The 20,309-nt window shown below is 48.0% G+C and overlaps 1 protein-coding gene across 5 annotated transcripts in view; it reads left to right on the top strand.

Moving 5' to 3' along the window:
* Nucleotides 1-20,309, top strand: part of FOXN3 (forkhead box N3) — a 215,090-nt gene that overhangs the window by 30,424 nt on the left and 164,357 nt on the right. The gene's annotated exons all lie outside the window — the stretch shown is intronic.

Genomic DNA, 20,309 nt, shown 5'->3' with positions numbered 1-20,309 from the left:
CTCTCCAGTGAGGGTCCAAGCCGGCACTCTGTGGCAAAAGTTTCCTAAAAACTTTTCTTGCTTGGTGAATTAATTTCAGCTCCAAGTCTGTGACAGGCTCAGCTTCTCGGGGGTTTCTTAAGTTAGTAGATAGGTGTGGCAATAATTGGCAGAGCTGATCTTGCCGGTGAGTGCTGCTGTCTGAATCATTTGCAAATTCTCATGAACATCCACAGATTGCTGCTGCAAGGAGGAGGAAGAGGGACTCCTTAATTCGTTTTCCCTGCTCCCAGGGAGTCTGTCATACCTGTTTCTGGGCTGTTTCTGTTGACTAGAAGATGTTGCAGAGGTTGGAATGAAACCCAGGTGGGGGGAAAGTTTTGCGTTTCACCTGAGTCTCCCACGATAGCTGTTCATCATTGCCAGTCAGTGCAGGTCTGAAATCCCCACCATCCTGACGGGACAGAGAAAGTTAACGGGGAGGGGAGCAGGGTAGCTGTGCTGTGGTCTACATGGGAGTGGGTTATATCTGCATGGATGATGGCTACTAGATGCTGAGGCTGACTGGAGGCTAAATCTGCTCTATCTCCCTCTCTTTCTTCAGTAAGGCCGCAGAGGAGCGAGGGTGCAGGGGAGATCTGGGTCTGTCATGGCTTGGCAAGGGTGGTTGGTTCATGAAGACACCTAGGAATAACGTTTGATTCCCTTTGGGAAGCTAGGGATTACTGTGAAGTGTAGATGAGGAAAAACATGTCTGGAAAAAAAAATTGAAGTTGTTTTGCTGGAATTCCCTGTGATGGTTTAGAAGATTTTTTGTTGGAAGAGGCTCTTTCCTCTGGCCAGTGACTGAAACTGAAGGAAATATGTAAAGAAGGCTAATCTGTGTACTGAACTGTACCAGCTACCCTGTGAATGTTGAGGCTTCACGGTCTGTCTTTACCTGCTGGGGCATGGGTGCTTGGAAGTCCCAGCTGCCGCCCTGCTGAGAGGAGCTTGGGGGAGGTTGTTCCTCACTAACTTCTCATTGCCTTTGTCAGCCAGTCCTAAACCTTGATTTTCAGGTAGTGATAGCAAGAGTGAAATGCAAATTGTGAAAACTATTAGTAAAAATTTAAACCAAACTGGTACCACAGAGTACATTCAGATTTTAACACGAAAGAAAAACCTGGAGCGGAAATATTTTTCCCATCCTTATGTCAGGCAGATTCATCACTCTTGAATTTAATCCGCAATTTGTGTTCTTTCTGACATGATAAATTTCTGTTTCTTAACTTTAAATTAAACTTGTTTCTATATATATATATGTATTTTCTGTGTATATATAATATATATGTATAAAGTATATGTATTTAGGAATATAAGTTAATATATGTATTATGAGTATATATATGAAACAGTGTGTAGTTGTTGCTCTGACATAGCTTACTGGCACACAGAATCATATGCACTCTTTGGAGAGCGGATTTTTTGAAACGCAGCCGTCTCTGTTAAATATTCAAAGAACATGGTAATTATTGCTGGGAATATCTTTTAAATGCTCAGTGGAAAAAGTTGCAAACATTGTCGTTAGAACATGCATTTGTTTGTAACCTGATCAATGCATCACCTGTTTGTATACCAGCTGGCTTCCCTTCCAAAATGCACTATTGAGAAGATATATGTATTTTTTTATCATCATGATATATTTTTATGCTGTTGTTGTGCTTTAATGGAGATACGACCCTTCTGCAGTATCTTCTGGAAATATTTGGGAAACATAAGACTGCTTTTTCTGGAAATATTGGCAAAATTGTTCTTGGCTTCAGTTTGGACATGCAAGTGGTTTTTTATTTTTTCCCTCCCAATTCAAAGTAACACAGTCGTGCTTGCCAATGGTTACATCACCACGGCAGTGTTCATTTTGTCTAGAAGGTATGGAAGTTGTGATGTCTTCATGTCTGCAGCTGTGGCTCTGGAAGGGGTTTGGGTTGTGGGGACGGACTGCCGGGCCGGGCAGGCGGAGCCTGTGGCTGACGGCGGCTTGCAGAGTGAGTGTCGGGTCGAGGAGGTGCCTCCAAGCGCCCGGTGCTCGCTGCCTTCTCTGGGTCTTCCCATGGAGTGACCGGTGGTTGCGGTCCTTCATCTGATGAGACTGCGGGCTGCTTGCACCTTGCTTGAGGTTTTGAACATTCTAGGACACATGCCATTTTCGATGTTGGTGTTTGAACACAGGGCTGCGAGTCGGGGTGGAAGAGTTATTTTACAGTACAACCAGCTTCTGCTTGAACATCATTCTGTAGGAAGTCAAGGATTGTGTTGGTGCAGCTGAACCCCTCTCCCGGTCAGCAGCAGCCTCCTGTCCTGCATTCCGTCCCCCTGCCCGCCTAGCCCCTACTCACTGGGGCATGGCCCACCGCATGGGGTGGCTGGGCGAGACCTTCTAGTGAAGCCCAAATCAAAGTCAGGATCTGTAAGAAATCTCCACTGGTTTCACTGGCTTGGACATCGGCTGCTTTGTCCACTCAGTTTTGGTTTTTAGCTTTTCTGGTTCATTTCTGAGAACAAAGGTGATGCATTTTTTAGTGGAAGCTGAGATTCTCCTCTGTATCATCCCCTTTTGCAGAAGTCCTCCAGGGCTGGGGGCTCTCCAGCGGCAGAGGTTGTTTGGCTCGTAGCTTTTCTGCTTTTTCTGGTTTTCCCTGCTCACTTAAGAAGTGAAGCTGGCCTCGCTTGGAAAATAGCTTTTCCATGTTAAAAAGACAAAGCTGTGCTTTCATGCTTGTGTCCTTCATGGTCGTTCAGAGCAGCCTCTGAACAGGGATGAGGAACCCACCTCTGTGGTGGGCTCAGGCGGGTCCCTTCCCCTCTGAGCTCTCCCCAGACCGAGTTTTGGTCTTGAGGGGGAGGCCGTGGTGTTTCACGGATGCATTTAAAAACAGCTCATTTTTTTTTGTTTTAGGCTATTCCGCTTAAATCTGGGAGAAATCTGTGGTGGATGGAAGTAGCTCAAACTGCCTGTGTGTAGCTAGCGTGGCGGGGGCTGTGGGCAGGATATCCTCGGCCCCCGCCGGCAGGGCTGCGTCATCCTGCCTCAGCGAGCAGCCGGAGCGAGAAGAGAAACCCGAGATACACAAGATGTAAATACTCCATAAATACTAGGAACTTGGCAGGGAGGCAGCAGCGGCTTCCTCTCTCCCTGAAGATACCACCATATGCCCAGAGATGAATCCGGTTGTTTCAGCAGCGTTGGCAAAACTCGATTTCAACTCCCCGCCGCTCCGGGGCTGGCACGAGCACCGGCCCTGTCTTCTCAGGGTGCGGGGGGAACCGGGGAGAGCACGGCCATGGGAGCACTGGGGCCTCTGGGGATGGCAGCGGGGCTGTGGGGCAGGCGAGGCGCTGCCGAAAGCAGTGGGCTGGGGCGAAGGGCCGTGCAGCCCCGTCCACGCCGCCCCCGTGACCCGGTTTGGGGGCGCAGGGTCGGGGGCGAGCCCTGGCGGCAGGGTGCGGGCCCGGGCACCTCCTGCTCTCCTGAGATCTGATGGGATCGTGGCACGAGGTGGAGCAGCCGCAGGCAAATCACTGTTATGACAGATATATTACTGCAATAAAATTATAAATTTATGGCAGGCAGAGATCTAGGTGTGTGCCCATAACTTTTCCTCACTTCTGTGTATTGTCTCGGTCGGGTGGCACATAAACCGAACCGAGCCGCAGAAGGAGGGGTTGGTGCTGGGTCAGCTGTGCCCTCATGCTCGGCGCCCGGCGCCGTGGAGCCTGGCACAGGGGGGCTTTGGGTGGTGGGAAACATGCTCCTGCGACGGCATCTCCTCTGAAGGACGTTGCTTGTCAGCCCACGGTGAACCTCAGGCTCACACTCTTCAGTGACAGCACTTCTCTAGTCCACCTTAGTGCTACAAATGGAAGGTGCAAGCTGTGTTTTTTGTTTGGGGGCTTTGTTGTGGGATTTTTTGTCGTTGTTGTTTTGTTCTATTTTTTAAATATTCTCCTCTACGAGGGGAGGAGGTATTTCAAAGGGTGGAAATGTCAGGGGTAGATATTCATGTCCGGCTCCTGGCTCCACTCTTCCCTACACAGCCCTTCTCTCTCCATGCCATCTGTCTGTTGAAATTAATGGTTTAATAACCTCTGCAGGGTAGCGCTGCTGTTTATTTATTCCAATGTTTAAGTTTTTTTAACTTTTGGGATTAAGCTTGAGTGCCCAGGTGTCCTCGTGGACTGTGAAAATCCCCACGCTGTAGTGTCACAGGCTCTTGAAAAAGAGGAAAATGTGGGAGATGGTGGTTTCTCCTGAGTTTTCCTTGACTCGCTTTCCTAGCTGAGGCTCGCGGGGCAGGGGCAGGGACCGAGGCCCTGGTCCCTGTGGTGTGACCCGAAGCAGAGGCAGCGTGCAGTGCCCTGGGATCCTCATGGATCCCACCTCGCTGCTCCTCTGCTCCCAGCAGCCCTTCCCTGCCTGGTGCTCTCTGCACTTCAAGCACAGTCTCCTTGCAGTAACCCTGGAGCTGCAAGTCTTCTGACTTGCATATTTGGGGTTTTTTTTCCATCAGAGGTAACCAGAGCCTGAGACCACCCCACAGCAGTACTTCTTTAACAGAAGAAAATTTAGAAGTAGCGTAACCCAAATAGCAACAGGCCCTGCATTTCTCATCTTGCTCTGCCACCGGGAGCATCTTCTGGGTTGGGCTTGGGGTTGTATGGATCCCTCCTGTACCTGCAGTGTGTCCTGGGAAACCTCTACCTTTCTGCTGCCCATAGTTTCCTTGCTGTATTCTGTTTTGTGTCTCTGTGGGGGGAGTTTGTTTGGGGTTTTTTGGCTCCAGTCTAGTGTGTGACACAGCATTGCTGCATGTTTTGTTCTGCTGCTGCTCGCTGCATCTTGGAAACCTCTGGCGCTTCCAGCTGAGACCACCAAAGTGTCTCACCCTAAATCCATGGCTGCGATCTTCCTACGAGCCACCACCCTCCTTTGCCTGCCAGGATCTTCCCTCGGCTGTGCCAGCCCATGGTGGATACCATGTTTATCTGGAGACCGGCGTGCTCATTAGCCAGTAATTGTCACGCTAATCACTTCGTGATAACTACATGGTATCAAGCAGGGTTCATGCAGACAGATGACCCTGCTTATCCTACTGGTCCGTCTGCCCTGGCACCCTCCGGGTGTCCGCTCGGCTGCTGGGGACCTCACCTCCTGCTGTCACTTTGCATGCCTGGAGATGGTGCTTGCTTTCCCATGCGTCCGGATAGAGTACGTCCTTTTTATTTTGCATCCTGGAGCCTTTAATTACTCTCAACAAGTCCCTTTCACACTTTGAAAATCCTGTAGCAATTTCCATTTGAATTGCTTTCTCTGAGGCTTCTGTTTAGATGAGCGCACCTGCTCTGTGTTCCCACTGGTAATTGGGCTGTAATAGTTATGATCCTTTAAATGCACTTAAGGTACCACGAGCTTTAAGAATTGATAACGATGCAATCTGGCATCTCAGCACCAGTTTTGTCTTGTCTCCGAGCTGAGCATTTTGGTTTTAATTGTATTATTTTGCTGTTCATGAAGATTACAAATATTTGCGTGTTGTAGGAGTTGGACGTATTTAATTAAATGCTGCCCTGTGCTCACGTACCAATCCTGCTGGTCGGGGTCCTGGGCTGCTCCTCAGGTCCCGCTCTGCCAAACCCCTGCAGAGTCAGTGGTAGTTTTGCTGGAACAAGACCCTAAAAGAGAAGTGTGGCTCATTTGAGCACTCGTGCTCATTTGTGCACCAGCCCAGGCTCATGTTAGAAGGAGATTAGACAAAAAATACTAAAGAACCTACTTGTCTTGTCCTTGCCCAGGGCAAACCTTTATCCTGGGACAGGTCCAGCAGGTTAAAGATGGAGTTTCCTCTGGTTTGTGTGTTACCTGGGGTTTTGTATTGTGGATACCATTTTAAAGTTCTCTGCTGCCTTAATTCTCCTCTAAGGAGAGAAGGGAAAAAAGAAGAAATGAGAAAGTCATCTCTCAGGCATGTCTCAATACAGTAGCAAGAGGTGTGCAGCCTGTAGCCTGCTGCTGCACGCTGAATATAAAGTTTCCAAAATTACAAGTTGCGAGCGTGATAATGAACCGAAAGTAAATATGGTTCAGTTTGCTATGAATCATTCTTCGGGGGTTTAATTGGACTCGGATGAGCTGGCATTGTTGCGGTGCAAGAATAGAGTTGTTTCAGAATCAGACAGGCAGACCAGAGCTGCAGCATCTGAGTGGCACTGGGGAACCCTTGCCCTCACAGAGGCTTCCCAGGACGGATCGAAGGAGATCTCCCGGCAGGAAAGGAGCCAGCAGCTCCCGCCTGCCCCTGCGGTCCGGCAGTTCACCTGCCAGTACCGGAGACCATCTCCATTCTTTCGAATCTCTCTCAAATGGACACTGTGCATGAAGGTTGTCGCCATGAGATGGAAGGCTTGCTGTCCTTCGCCCTGAAAGCCTTCTAAGCTCTTCTGGCAGGGAAGAGGGGGCATGAAATGATGGTGATGGGAACTGCTGTAATGGGACGTTACAGCGAATGAAAATAAGCGTTTTGTGCTCTTCATTCCAGCAGGAATTTAAGGTCCCAAAGCAGAACCAGCAACAGCTCAGACAACATGTTGCATCCAGGCAAGGACAGTGCTTTCCTTAGGGAAGCGAATGCAGGTTGGCTCCATGAGAGGTGGAGAGCTGGGATGACAGCCTAATTTGGTGCTTGATTAGCATAGCTTGACTACACTGGGGATGTGCAGAGAACTGGAACGTAGGAACTGTCCTGTAATGGGGAGAGACAGAAATTGCGTATCGCCCTCTTTAAAGCCACGATCGTGATTATGGGATGAGGTTCTTAACCTGCTGCAAGGAGATTTATGTAAGCGATTCTCATTAGTGCCAGTGGGAATTACTCAGAGCTATACAAGTGCATCACAATAAGAAATGTGCCTTGGCAGTTCACTATTAATATTTGAAGATAGTACAAGCAAAGTCTCCTTTTCTGAGTCAAGTGGGCAAAAACTAGTCATATTTTGCGGGGGAAAAAAAATAACTGTTATTTTAGTCTTCTGAGAGGTTATAGGAAGGTGAACCATTGATACTTACAGGTCCTCAAAAATAAGGAATTTCTTATATACGTTGCATGTTAACTATTCCCAGGATTATAACTGCAGATGCTTAGCTACTGTCTGCTGGTTACTGGGGGGCAACAGCCCAGCTCTGGCTTTAGGTGCTGCGGACCAGCTCTGCTGACCCCCTCAGTCCCAGGGCTTCGGTCCTATCTGTCGCTCACCATGGGACAGGAAAGGTTGGTCCCATTCTGCTTGCAGTTACATCCTGTGATAAAATGGGACAGGGAGACTGCAGGCGGCAGAAGAAAGGCATAAGCAAAATCAGAATTTGTGATTTTAGTCTAGTGAAATATCTCAAAGAGCTTGCTTCTTTTGAAGTGGCCATTGAAGTGGGTAGAAAGGACTGTGTATTTATGTGAGGTACAGAGAGGCAGACATTGACCTCTGTTTGATGTTTCTGAGTTAGTCATTCTTCCTCTGTTTGTTTTGTATCAGTAACAGGCTTTCAAGTTGGTTTCTTCAAATTTTGGCTCTCTGTTTTTTTGGCTGAAGTTGCCATGAAGTTTGGACCTTAAAATCTGAGTTTTGGCGGCACGCATTATTTTAGGTTGTGTCCTGTCTTCCGCTGTACCAAGTGCGGCGACGCAGCGTTTGCCTCTGGTTCACCTTCCTCCCGGGGATGGCAGGGCTCGGGCTGCGTCTGTCAGCAGTGTGTTGCTGCAGTGCTTGCCTGGTCCCTGTAAGACCTGTGGCTAATTGCTGCCGCACTGTTTCAACTAATTTTCTTTATTATTCGTAGCGTTATTTACATAATTTTTTATGGAAGCCCATTGCACTTAAATGAGAGAAAGTAAAATTTACTATTGCTGGCAGATGTCGACAGCTTTGGAACAACGCGGGACAGGATGATTGTGTCCCAGCAATACATACCACAGGCTTGGAAGAAGGTTCACCAAAGCAGATGAGTCTTGCCTCTCTCCCTGCATATGACAAACACCAAAGCTAACCTTTAGAACAGCACATTGCAGGTGATAGTCCACCCCAAAGCCCAGGGTTCCCTGCTGAGAAGGTCCTTGCTCATGGCTGCGCAAGTTGGATTTCCTCAGTTTTCACATTCCCAGCAAATAAACTAGTGAGGTAGAAGTTGGTGCTGTGGTTGGCTTGGTGCAAACCTTGTCCAGGATTATTTTGAAAAGTTGAGGGTCTTGGAGATGATCAGCTGCTAGGTTCGTAACACCGAGGCTGGCGGTGTATGCCCTCTGGGTACTCTCCAAGTCGCAAGTGGACCGTGGAGCTAGAGGACAGCCACAGTGAAGGTGTGTTTCAGGTTTTCGGCTGAGTGGTGGCCAAGGCCTGGCCCAGTGTGTATACATCTGACCGCCCCCGTATGGGGCAGGTACTCTGGTAGGAGGGTTTGTCATGACAATGGTATGTGCTGTCTTAATACTTCAACAGAGATAACAGAATACCTAAATAAACCCTGTTTGATGCTTCGATAAGGATTTCATCCTGCTATGTTTGTAGGCAGATATGAAACAGAGTTTATAATTCACTGTTCAAGGATTTGATCCTTTCTTTGACTTTCTTTTGCATTCCAATTTACAGTGTTTTAACTGTGTAGAAATTACCGTAAGGAAATAAAGAACATAGTCACATAATAGTTGCACAGAATAAAGTCAGCAGTTAATAAGGCATTGGGAACCACGGACCTAGGACGGTTCAGTTACTTGCTTAATACAAATATTGTATCGGACATTATAAAGCAGAAATTTTTTAATATTCACTGCTTTCCTGTTGTTGAAAAACAATCAGACAAACGTGAGACCAAGTGAGGCTACACTGCCTCAAGACACCCTACCACTGTTGTCGTCTCTGCTGCTTGACAGCTGTTAGCATGAGCTGGGCCCAGCCGGGAGCACCAGGCTCCTACGGCCAGACCAGCTTTTAGACTGCCGTGCTAGTTCAACCGATGGGAGCCGAGCCCGGCTGCGGGACGGGTACGGCCGCGGGAGCCTGGATGAAGCATGATTCCCTCCTGAGTCGGCGGTGGCAGCTGGGGACAGCTGGGAGCACCAGGGAGGGAACCCAGGCGCAGGCAGCCAGGCTGCTCGAAAGGGAAAAGGATATTTTTATTCCAGCAGCTAAAACTCTTTTGTATTTTGGTTTCTCTTAGCAGCTATTTATCCAAAACATTTGGGAGAAAAGCTGTCTCTTTATTAAATATTTAACACCCTTGCCTTCAGCTGTGGGCTGAGAAAGCTCCCAATCCACATGTGAGTCACCAAGAACTCCTCCGACAAAACCAGAGGAAGTCCAGATTGGAAATCGCTACAGGAAAAAAAACGTTTGCTGATTTGGAAGAAGTCCAGAATGGTTCACATCTCTCATATATCATAAAATGAGCACAGCAGTCACTGTCGTTTACGTGGACGGGGACTCGTAGAGTCACAGATTTGAAGTGGAGAAGATCTCAATATGCCAGGTAGCATCACGCCCTACATAACGCAGACGAGTAGTGCACCCAATAGCTGGTCTTTTATTAAACGCTGTTCAGATTTGTATACTGACATGCTGGAGATGACGAGACATACATTACTGTTTCCCTTAGGAGTTTGTTCCATTGGTAAATTACTGCTATTTTTAATCTTAGTCTGCTTAGTTTTCACCTCCAGCCATCAGTTGACATGCACCTCTCTGCAAAGCAAGGAGGTCCATGTTTTGAAGGTGCCCCGCTCTCTCAAGAGCACAGCCTGGGACTTGCCTTCAGAGAGCAGGAATGCAGGCTCCTGCAAAAACCACATATAGTAACAAATCATATGTGTGAGAATCGAGAATGATGTGTGATAAAACAGATAACAAAAAAGGTTATGGCTAAACTTTAAGCTGTTCTAGCACTACTGGTAGTGAAGAATATTGTGCACTGTGCTTACGTGTGCCATGCCATGCGTGGTGCTTGTAAGCGACTCTGCTGTTTATGTCTATTGAAGTGACAGGAACTGAATGAGTAAAATTAAGATGCAACTTTTTTTGGCATGTTTCTCCCTTTGGCCGAATTATTTTTTCAACATCCAAATGAATTGTTTGCTGCAGAGACAGGTGGCAATCTCTGTCGCTTCGCCAGTGACAGAGACATCTCCAGCAGCGGTTTTGCACCTCTTTCCACTGTGGACCACGTAAATTTTTTTGCTGGTGATGTGGGTTCCTTGTGTAGCAAATGTACACCTACTGACAAGAGGTTTACTCCTTCTCATTACTGTTTGCAGATACTTTAAATGTGGTTCACCATATGACTGCTGGTAGAAAACCATTAGTCTGTGACACAGGTAGTTTCTGTGCACTCTGAAATCACTTCCACAGGGAAGACATAGATGCAAATGCTCTGAGTGCTTTTGAACAACTTATTGTAGCTGACGGGCCTGATGCTGGTTTGAAAGTAGTGTTTATGTATCGGCTTGTGGTAAGGTTGTTCCTGATTGAAGACTATGAAAGTAAGATCCTTTTTTTGCAGGTGTTGAGCTTGGAAACATAAGCCTTATAGCCTCCTCCACCTGTGCTGGCATGGTGCTTAGTGGGAGGTGAGGAGTAATGCCAGTAAGGTCTGTTAATGACACGTCACCGGTCGAGCAGCACTAACTGGCCAACGTATTCTGGCGCAAATCACTTGGCCCCTTTGCTCCTTTGACCTCCTGTGCCTCGTGCAGGTGGGACCTGGACAACAACCCTTTGTGCCTGGCTTTTGCGTAGCAGAGGTTAATGGATACAACTCTGTTTTTCCATAGTTGGCCTGTACTTTCCCCCCTCTTCTGGGAGTCAAGAATGAGATTGCTGAAAGTCAGTTTGAACACTGAAGGCTGAAGGCAAGCAGACACCACTTTGCCAAGCATTCTGCAAATACCCGGAGGCCAGACCGTCAGGAGACAGTTTGTACCAGCATGATGGAAAGCATTAAGACCCGCTTTAAAACTCGTTGCTCAGATGTGCTGCCACATGTACCTGGATGAACGCGTGTGTAAGGACTCCTCGCCGGGAGGAGCTGGCGTGGCCGTCCACCTGCACCTGAGCTGCCTGGTACAGCGGGCAGCCTCGTTGCCTGCCCATCGCCCAGATTGCCTCACACTGCATTCGCCAGCCTCTTTGATGGAAGGCAGGTTCACATGTCAGATTGCTGAGCATTAGGGATAGGGGGTTGGATTTGCGGTGTAATCTTCCAGTAACATTCCTCTTGATCCGGAGACCGTGCTTTATAGAAGAGCTCTTTTCTCTCTGACATTGTGGTGGCCTGCTAAGGGACGACTATCTTCCACCTTCATTTGGAGATAGTAAGGCTGCTACTGACCTGATGTTCATGAAGGTCACAGCTGCACCAGGCAAAATTAGTTCTGTGCAGGACAGTTAAGTAGATTGGATTTTCTCAGTTGTAGCTGATTTCCTTTCATCTGGGTTCCTCTTGCGAAGCCATTTAAAGTCCATTCCCCTCTGCCCCCCACTGCCTGTCTGTGGGAAGAGACCGAAAGGGGGAGATTTCTGCCTGGGCTCTGATTCTGCTTCCAGCCCAGTTCTCACATCTTTCCAGGAGAGAGGCCAGGCTGGGCTTCATAGTTGCTCTGGAGCGGCAGACTATATTCCATCCCATCACGAGTGTCGTAGGGCGAGCAGTGATGGTGTTCCCCCGTGCCAGATGACTGCAGCTTTGCACTGTCTGCTTTGGTTTGAGGACCCTGTGGGGATCCTTCTGCAGATTCCTGGTAACGTGGCTGCAGATGTGGCCGAGACCCTTTCCAGTCCAGCTGTGTTCTTCTTGTGGCTGAATGTCCCTGCAGATTTTGGAGCCTGATGGAGCCAGTTCATTTGGGTCAAAAGACAGGCGAAGCCCATGACTTCTAGTTGTGGAAAATAACTTCTGCTGAAGTCAGCCGAGTACCAGGTTTGGCCAGTTAAGCCTGGCCAGTTGGAAACGTGCCAGATACCTGTCTGTACTGGCAAAACACGGCGTATGGTTGTGCGTGAGAAGCCCATTTGTTGTGAGCGTGGTGAGACCCAAGAGGGAGAGTGATTTCCACCTGGACACATTTTACTTCGATGACTTTGCCAGTGGGATGTTACGATGGTGGAGCTTTGCCTGTGGCCCTGGGTTGCAAAGCAACCACTAATGGAGAAAGGCTCTTGTTTTCCAGGCGTCCTTCTGGTTTCACTCCCTTTCCTTGTGTGTTGTAGTGAAACCTGAAGTCTGCTCCGTTGCTGCCTGGTGATTTTGGGAAGCGGTACTGGAGGTTGTGACAGACAAGTGGTGGAGGGAGGGCTATGTGATACCGGTGAGGGACTGTGTCATCCCAGTTCAGCTCCGCAGCGTGAACGGGGAAAATTCATAGGGAGATTTGCTTGAGGGCCTGGGCAGGAGCGTGGGAAGGGGATAATTCCTTATTTGCAAAGTCACCTTCAGCCTGTCAAAAAGCCATACCGCCTGGGACTATATGGAAAAAGGGGATATGGCTATAATTGAAGTAAAAGACTGCTGCTGTATGGCATGTTCCCTCCTCCCCAAAATGGCAGCCGATGCAAAGTTACAAGCAGATGAGCCGTAATTGCTCCCAGAGCTCCATGTGTCTCCTCTCTGGATAGCAGAGCTGCACTGGAGCCCTGTGCAGCAGGGTCCTGCGCGTGGGAGCCAGGACAGCCGTGGAGAGCCGGTCTGTCCCTCGTCCCCCTGCGCGCTGCAGTCCCCTCGGGCCAGGGGGTCGCCTTGACTTGGGCACGGCAGTCAGCTGCATTGACACTGAGTCCAGCTGACTCTGGGATCGTGCCGTGCTGCAGACCGTGCCGTAACTGATGCTGCGATGCCCTAGTGCAGGCACTGTTACAAAGGAGAAGCACCCTGTCAGCTGATCATAAATGCAGCCAAATCCAGATTTTTTGATTCCGTTTTCTTTGCTAAAAGCTTTGGTAACTTATCATTTTCCCATACTGCACTGAAGACGTGCAATGACCCTGGTTTGTCTGTGGCATTTTCTATTACTTTTTATTGGCATCTCCCTTTATATTATGACAGTACGTTCTGTACTGGCTTACAGGTGAAAATAGTGCTTTGGGGTTTGGATTTTTTAGTCCACATGCATTTGGGAAAGGTGCTAGCGACTGTCGAGGGGTCAGCGTGCAGCATGCCCAACGTGCAGTCGCTGGAGACTTCGGCGTCCCCTGTGTCTGTGTGTCAGAACAGGTCTGAGGCATGAGGATTTTAAGTTTTCTATTCAGACAGTATTATATTAGGGGTATGAAGTATTTGACAGTTCTTTTATATTTACTCTTTTAATGTCAAAATGTGTCACATCTGGTATTAATTGGTGGAAAATTATGGCTCTAATTTACCAATTTGATTGTCTGGGAAAATTGAAAAGAGCGTAACATAATAAATGAAGGCCTATTAATCTTTTAAATTTGTCTGTTTACCACCACTACTGTCTGTTAAAATGGCTCGTTACGTGGTGCTGTAAACAGCTTTTCCGAAGCACTGGTATTCCTGGAGGGGAATTACTACCTGGGCGGGCTGCGGCCAACGTGTTTTGGACTCGCTCGGGTGAGGATGGGGCCCGGAGAAGTGCTGGGGCCAGCGGTGGCTGGGACCCCCGGGAGGCAGGGTCTCCTCCGGGCTGTCCTCTCCTCCGCAGGAGGAGGGAGGCTGCCATTCGGTGATAACCCTGCGGTGTGACGGCACGGTGTCCCCGTTCCCGTGTGCCTGCCGGTCCCGTGCCCCACTGTCCTGTGCGTGGGGATGGAGGAGCAGCCGGCCGGGGACACGGCCTCTCCTCCTTCCCTCCACCCACGGCTGTCTTCTCCATGTGGGTTTCTGCAGTCCAGGGCACAGGCTCCTGCTTCGTTGATGCCCAACACAAAGAGGTGTATTTGTGCGCTGTCATTGTTTTAATCATGACTGATGGACGTGGGTTATTTCCAACCAGAGCTCTCCAAAAGCCCTGATTTTCTCAGACTTGCCGACAGAGGAGCATAGGCAAAAAAAGTCAGATTGTTCTTCCTGGGGTTGCCAATGGAAAAGTTTGTCTCGCAGGCGACATGTGGATCAAACGCAGACCGATGCGCCTCGGCGAGGCACTGTCGCTCCGTTCTGCCAAGCCAAGCGCTGAGGACAAGGGTCGCCGCTGCCTTTCCCATGGACACGCGGGCCAGAAAGGAAGCCGGAGGCACGACGCTGCTCTTTGGGTAGAGTGTGCCCGTGGTGACAAGCCTGGTATCTTCTCTATCAAAAGACACCCGTGTGTCTGCGAAAATACATTTTTGGAGGATCAAATACCAGGTGCTTATTTTAGTGGCAGAAAGCCCTGAAACCTGCCAACTCTGGAAAAAGCTAGTTCAGAATAACTGACATATTCTGTATGATTATTCCAGTATATGCCATCTGTCAGTAGCATATCCAAATATTTATATATTTTGCTTACTGTAACTGTTACAAGGGTACTGAAGCTCATGAATAATTTCATTTTCAGCAGTCATTTTATTACTCTTCCATGGTTTAATAATGATGTGTTGCCTGTGCCCGTGCAGGCTCTGACACAGGGAAGAGAGTCACGGCGTGGCTATGCAGGCGACACCCCTCATACAAAAAGCCTGTAGCCGGGGGATGCCTGAGCCCACGTCCCCCCCGGGTCTGCGCCCGCTCCCACTCGTTTCATCTCCTTGGGCTCCAGCCTGGGCTGTGCTTTCATTCAGCTCCATCCTGCCTTGTCAAGTGACTAGGCTTAGATTGGCAAATGATATCATATGACTAATTATGTTTAATGCAGATAATGTCTTATAATCAAAATAAAGAGTGGATTGCAAACAGATCCTTAAAGGGCATGAGGCACAGAACTGACACCGTATTTATTACCAAGAACATCGCTGAAGTACTAACAGCTGCTTGGCTGCGGCAAGTGCAGCCCCTTTGCAGAGTTTTCCAGAAGAAGGGCTAAGTGCATCGGAAGCACATTATTGCTGATAATAGTAATTAGTTCAGTAGAGCTCAAAATGTTTTGTAAAATATTATTATCAACCTGATTTTGCAACTGTGCAAACCCCGGTGCAGAGAGGCAGCCTCCTCGGCTCGGAGGAGTCGCTGCCAGCCAGCCGTGGGGATGGCCCTGGCCCCGGGTGCGGGGCTGCTGCCCTGCTCCTTGGGTGACATTACTCTCTCCAGCTGACTCCAGAAGCAGAAGGGATGTCCCCTCTGTACCTCTGCCTTTGTTTTCATGAGCGTTAGCAAAGAGGCTTCGGTAGATGGAGGAATGCACTGGTGTGAAAGCAGATTTGGGTGTTACATTTTTGAAAAGCCATTGTTAAGCTAAAAAAGGAAACCGCAAGCTGTAAAGGTTGACGGAGCTCCTCTGTAAGGAACTCTGATTTTGCTGTGTACATTTGTTTTCTCTTGCTTACTAAAGGGATAAAGTGCAATCTAGGTTTCAGAGAGAGATGGCTGATTAATCTGTCTGCCAGGTACATATGGAAATAAATTAGCAAATGGTGCATCTGGGATTAAACTACTGCAGAGATGATAAATTATTGCCATCTTCCATGGCTGTATTACTGAAGCTTCACTGGGTTCCCAGTACTCAGGTACTTGCTATTCGCACGGTATCACCGTGGCTGGTGGAATGCAAAGCCTCTACATTTGAAGCAATTTTCTACGATATGCTAGTTTGAGAACAGGCCTGGCCAGACCTGTAAGGATATGCAGTATACTTAGATTAAGTATAAGCGAAGAGATTTGATTTGGTCTTTCTACTCTGCCTGAAATTCTGCTGGTTTTTGAGGGCAGGAACGTTTGGCAAGGAGAAAGGCAAGGACCTGCAAGAGCTTTATCCACTATCTGCAGTCACCCCCTACCCTTCACCCCAAACAGCAGTTATCTATGCTAGCCCGAAGTTGTGAGGGCCTGGAATTGAGCGTCCTCTGGCTTGAACCGCTCCCACACCCTCGGCTTGACCCAGATGTAGCTCCAGATTGCACAATTCCAGTTTATCTACGAGATCAAGACTGAGATGAAGCACCATGGCGGCAGGTGGTGTTTCCATTGAATCCCTATACAGGCTTCTCGGCTGTGTCTCTGCTTCGGCTGCATTTTTTGTGTCCTTTTAAACTGATGTCTAGCTGATGGGCTGGCAGCTGAGACATGCTGGCAATGCCTACAACAGGACGTGCGAGTAGAGCAAGTGTAGCAGCGGACACGTGGTGTGCTGCCTTCCTGGAGGAAGAAAGGGTCATGCAGAAGTGCTCATCAAGGCTTCTGCACTGTAATGGTTAGCAAGATCATGGCTGTGTCCACAGTGCTTGTTTGGAGCTCTCTGTAGGTCGTCTGGACTATCATTTTCTTTCCCATCCATGTCGCTGGGTTTCATTTCAGAAGAAACTGGGACAGCTGCGGAGATGGTACAAAAAACGGTAGCTGCACTGGCTAGGCCAGGAGAGGTTCCTTACCTACACAAAGGTGATCTGTGATGGCAGTGTGGAGTAACAGAATTTCTGTTCTGCTTTCCTTATTTCCTGAGGTCTTCACCTGGGCTCTTAACGCTTGCTCTGGGGTCGCTCTTCCCTAGGAGGGAGCTGAGGGAATAAAGCAAATCTGTGAATGGTCACGGAGCAGTTGAGGAGGGGGCAAGTGGGAGCAGTGTTGGACACAGAGATAAACCAAAGATCAAGTTTTGCTTAACATGCCTTGTATTTAAAAGCTTTATTTCAGCTTGAGAACGTATTGAAAGAGTGGCTCAGCTTTTCCTAGGACAGGTTCTGCAGCACGTAGCAGCCGTGGTGCAGAGGTTTCCAGATCCTGTGGCACACCGGCGAGCTGCAGGAGCGGAAACAGCCTTGCTGGGAAAGCTGCAGCCAGGCTCTCGTAGGGAGCCTGCATCCTGGCATGGCGAGCTGCTGTCCCCATGTCCACGTCCCTGGCCCTGCGCAGGCCTGCCGTGTCTCTTGAGATCGGTCCTGGCCAGGGAGCTGTGTGGACACGTGCGGAGCTGGGAGCTGCTGGCACGGGTTGTCCTTCAGCTTCTGACGCTGGCAGGTGGACGCGAGCCCATCGTGAGGCATGGGTGGCCACGGGACAGGTCCACCGTGCCTTCAGGCCTGGCAGGGTGGAAGAGCTGGGCTGGAGGGACAGCTGCCGGGTGACTGTGTCCCCTGCTTTTCTTCTCCACGTCGCTCATTGCAGTCCATGAGTCAAGCACAATTAGGATGTGTGCGTTCGTAATTGAATAATGCTAACGAGAACAGCGCGTTTCATTACGAGATGCATGGGTGGATGCTGGGCTGTAGATCTGAGCTAGAGGACTAGCTCTGTTCAATTAGTCCAAACACAGAAATATTTACTAGAAATAGATTTATCTTCCAGTGACTCTGTTTGCAAATTTTGGTTAACAGCAACAGTTTGCTCATAATGTAATTGTGTCAAGCAGCAAGTAGGACTTACTGTCGTTCTTGGCCTCTCCCACAAAGTGTTTGGAGCAGAATGCACAGAGTGAGTCTAAGGAAGCACCGGCTGATGGATGAACAGATTGCGGCACAGTCATCTATTCTACTGCGCACTTTCAGGGAAACCCCTGCAAATTAGACGTGTGGTTTTTAAATGTACAGAAAAAACTAAAGAAATTACATTACCAATGAAAAATTAGATGGAAGTGTCTATTCCAGTCTCATAAACAGTTCAGGAAGAGCTTCCTCTAAAATATTCTGCTTTAAGCACGCATTTAATTTGTCCTCTGGGAGCAAAATAAAGTTCCTAAGATAAAACATTCTAATAATGATTTATGTAAATTTATTTGAGCGGAGCAATGATGCAATTGCCTATAGCAAATTGTTTGGAATATGAAATGGTATTTACGAGCTGCTTCTCTCTATATGAATACAATAGTGATAGGAGATGCTACATAAAGAAAACATAATTGTACATTCAAAATGGAGTCTGATGCCATGTTTAGTAAGCAGGAAAGCCAGTTGAACAGATTGCTGAGTGCCTGATAAAATAATCTCCAGCTTAATTCTTCATAGGCTATTTGTAGCATGCGTTTAATTTAAAATTTAGATACATGCCACACATGACCATAACAATCATACCAGGGCCATGTATGATAATACTAATTGTTTGCTTCACATTACACATATGCAACATCTCAAGTTGCTTTGCGAGCAGAAAATCAGACTCCGTATCCTCAAAATACGGATGAAAAGAGGAAAACAACTGTAGTCCCCAGCTGCTACAGGCATACGGGGCCAAATTTATCCTGTCTGTTGAAGGTTATGGAGTTCCGCCAGGGATGACTTTGATCCCGTATGTCTAGCAAAGTGGAACCAATATGTCAATATAAGACATCCTGCTACTTCTGATGTTCTCCCAATAAAACAACATCATTCAAAGTGGCTTGAATTTCCCAAGTGCCCGAGTCACAGATGTGATCAAGGGGCATATTTCAAAAATGTTCTGATTCTTGCTATGTTTGTGTTAAAGCAGTGAACAACAAATTGGCTTTTTCATCAATGAGGGCTTAAGCCTAGGAGCTAGGAGTTGCTGGTATAAGCGAGCGTGCATCAGCCCTAGGCACAGAAGACCGAGGGCCATTTGAAGCATTTTAACAAAACGCTGCAGACAGAGAGCTGTTTCTGCTTTCAGATAATGCAACACGTGTTTCACTTGAAAAGCTTTATTTTCAAATCAGGAATGAGAGTGGTGCGTAGAAATAATAGGGTTCTTTACTGTGTGTGCTTTGGCATGCTAAGGCATCTCTGGATACCTGGTGATGGGCTAAGCCACAAAGTTTGCATTCAGCTCCAGCAATTTACAACTTTAAGAGATATTTGAATCCCTTGTTTTAAACAGGGCTGATTCCCTGCTCCCCAGTGGCTAGTCTCCTGGGGACAGGAGGCACTTGTGAAGTGAATTCAGGTGAGCACCATGTGAAGATACACACATCTGGCTATTGTACGAGAGCTGAGAAGTCGGTGTCTGTAAAATTGTGCCTGTGGGAATCCTAGAGGGATTCTAGTAAAATAGTGCTCTGTCATCTGCTTAGGGTTCGGGCGACATTCTTGCATTGTTAAGTTCCTCCCAGTTTATTCTGGACTAGCACTAAGTGCCCAGTGTAGGAAAGCTACAGCTGCTGCTCAGGACTTCACTGGTGGCGACCCAACGGTCTGACCAGCACCAGACTGGCGTATTAAAGGCGACAGTGAACAGAAAGTAACCCTCTTTGGTCTCACACTTACAGGCTGTTCTTCTGGGCCCTTCATGTGTATCTGAGCAAGGTTAGGAAAATCATATCACTGTCGGCGTGACGAACCTGCAGGTGAGAACCTCTGACCGAGGTGGTGTTTATTTCTAGCGGTGCTACATTGGACTGCATGAAAGGCAGATCTTGGTAAACACTGTTCCTTCATGTAGCTGACAACATTTTACATAAAAATGGTCCTGGGAGGTGATTGTAGAGTTTAAAATTAGACTAATTTATAATCAAATTAGTCTGCGGCCATTCAGTATATGGTGCTTTATGAAGAGCATTTTGAATGGCTGTGGACAGAGCCACTCCAGTCTCTGCTTATAAAGTGCATGGGCACTGTTAGCTCAGGGGGAAGAGGTAGAAAGGTACATCAGGCTCGCCACACAAGCAGCAACTGGAAGATCATCTGTTTTGCTCTATTTATTCCTTTGTGACCACTCTCTTCTGCCTGGAGCTTTCTCATCTGCACACTCTGCATTACTTATGAATGCCAGGCCGAATCTCCGAAGACATCTAAGAAAGCATGACAGCATCACTTTCAAATGTTGATCAATGCTGGTTTGCCCTCCGAAACAGGCAGTAGCCCCTGGAAATTGGGGTGCAGCCATACGTGCCTTTGGCTTTGCTCTTTGGGAAGCCATTTCTTTCCCACAGCAGGTCAAACCCAGGGGATCACCAGGTCATTTACTGAGACGGCACATCTTCCTTCAGAAATGTGGAGTTCATTTTAATAGCTCACCTGTTTAATGTGCTGGGGTATAGCTAACACTGTCTATTACATGTAAGGAACTAAACTGGGACACGTGTGTCACTTGAGGGTGCTACAACTGCAAGGAGGGTTTCAGAAGCAGCTCTTGATCTGTCAGTGGCTACCGTAGGTCAGATGTCTTCAGCCAAGATAAAAGCTTTGTTTGCTTAACAGGATCGAATTTTCCTCAAAGAAGTAATTGGAACAATAGGAGAATCACCCAAACCTGTGCTGAGCATTAGCAGATGAGCTGTTTCGAA

The sequence above is a fragment of the Opisthocomus hoazin genome, chromosome 7 (assembly GCF_030867145.1).
Source record: "Opisthocomus hoazin isolate bOpiHoa1 chromosome 7, bOpiHoa1.hap1, whole genome shotgun sequence".
NCBI classification, from domain to species: domain Eukaryota; kingdom Metazoa; phylum Chordata; class Aves; order Opisthocomiformes; family Opisthocomidae; genus Opisthocomus; species Opisthocomus hoazin.
Note: the sequence above shows the minus strand (reverse complement) of the source record. Positions and strands in the feature narration are given on the sequence as shown.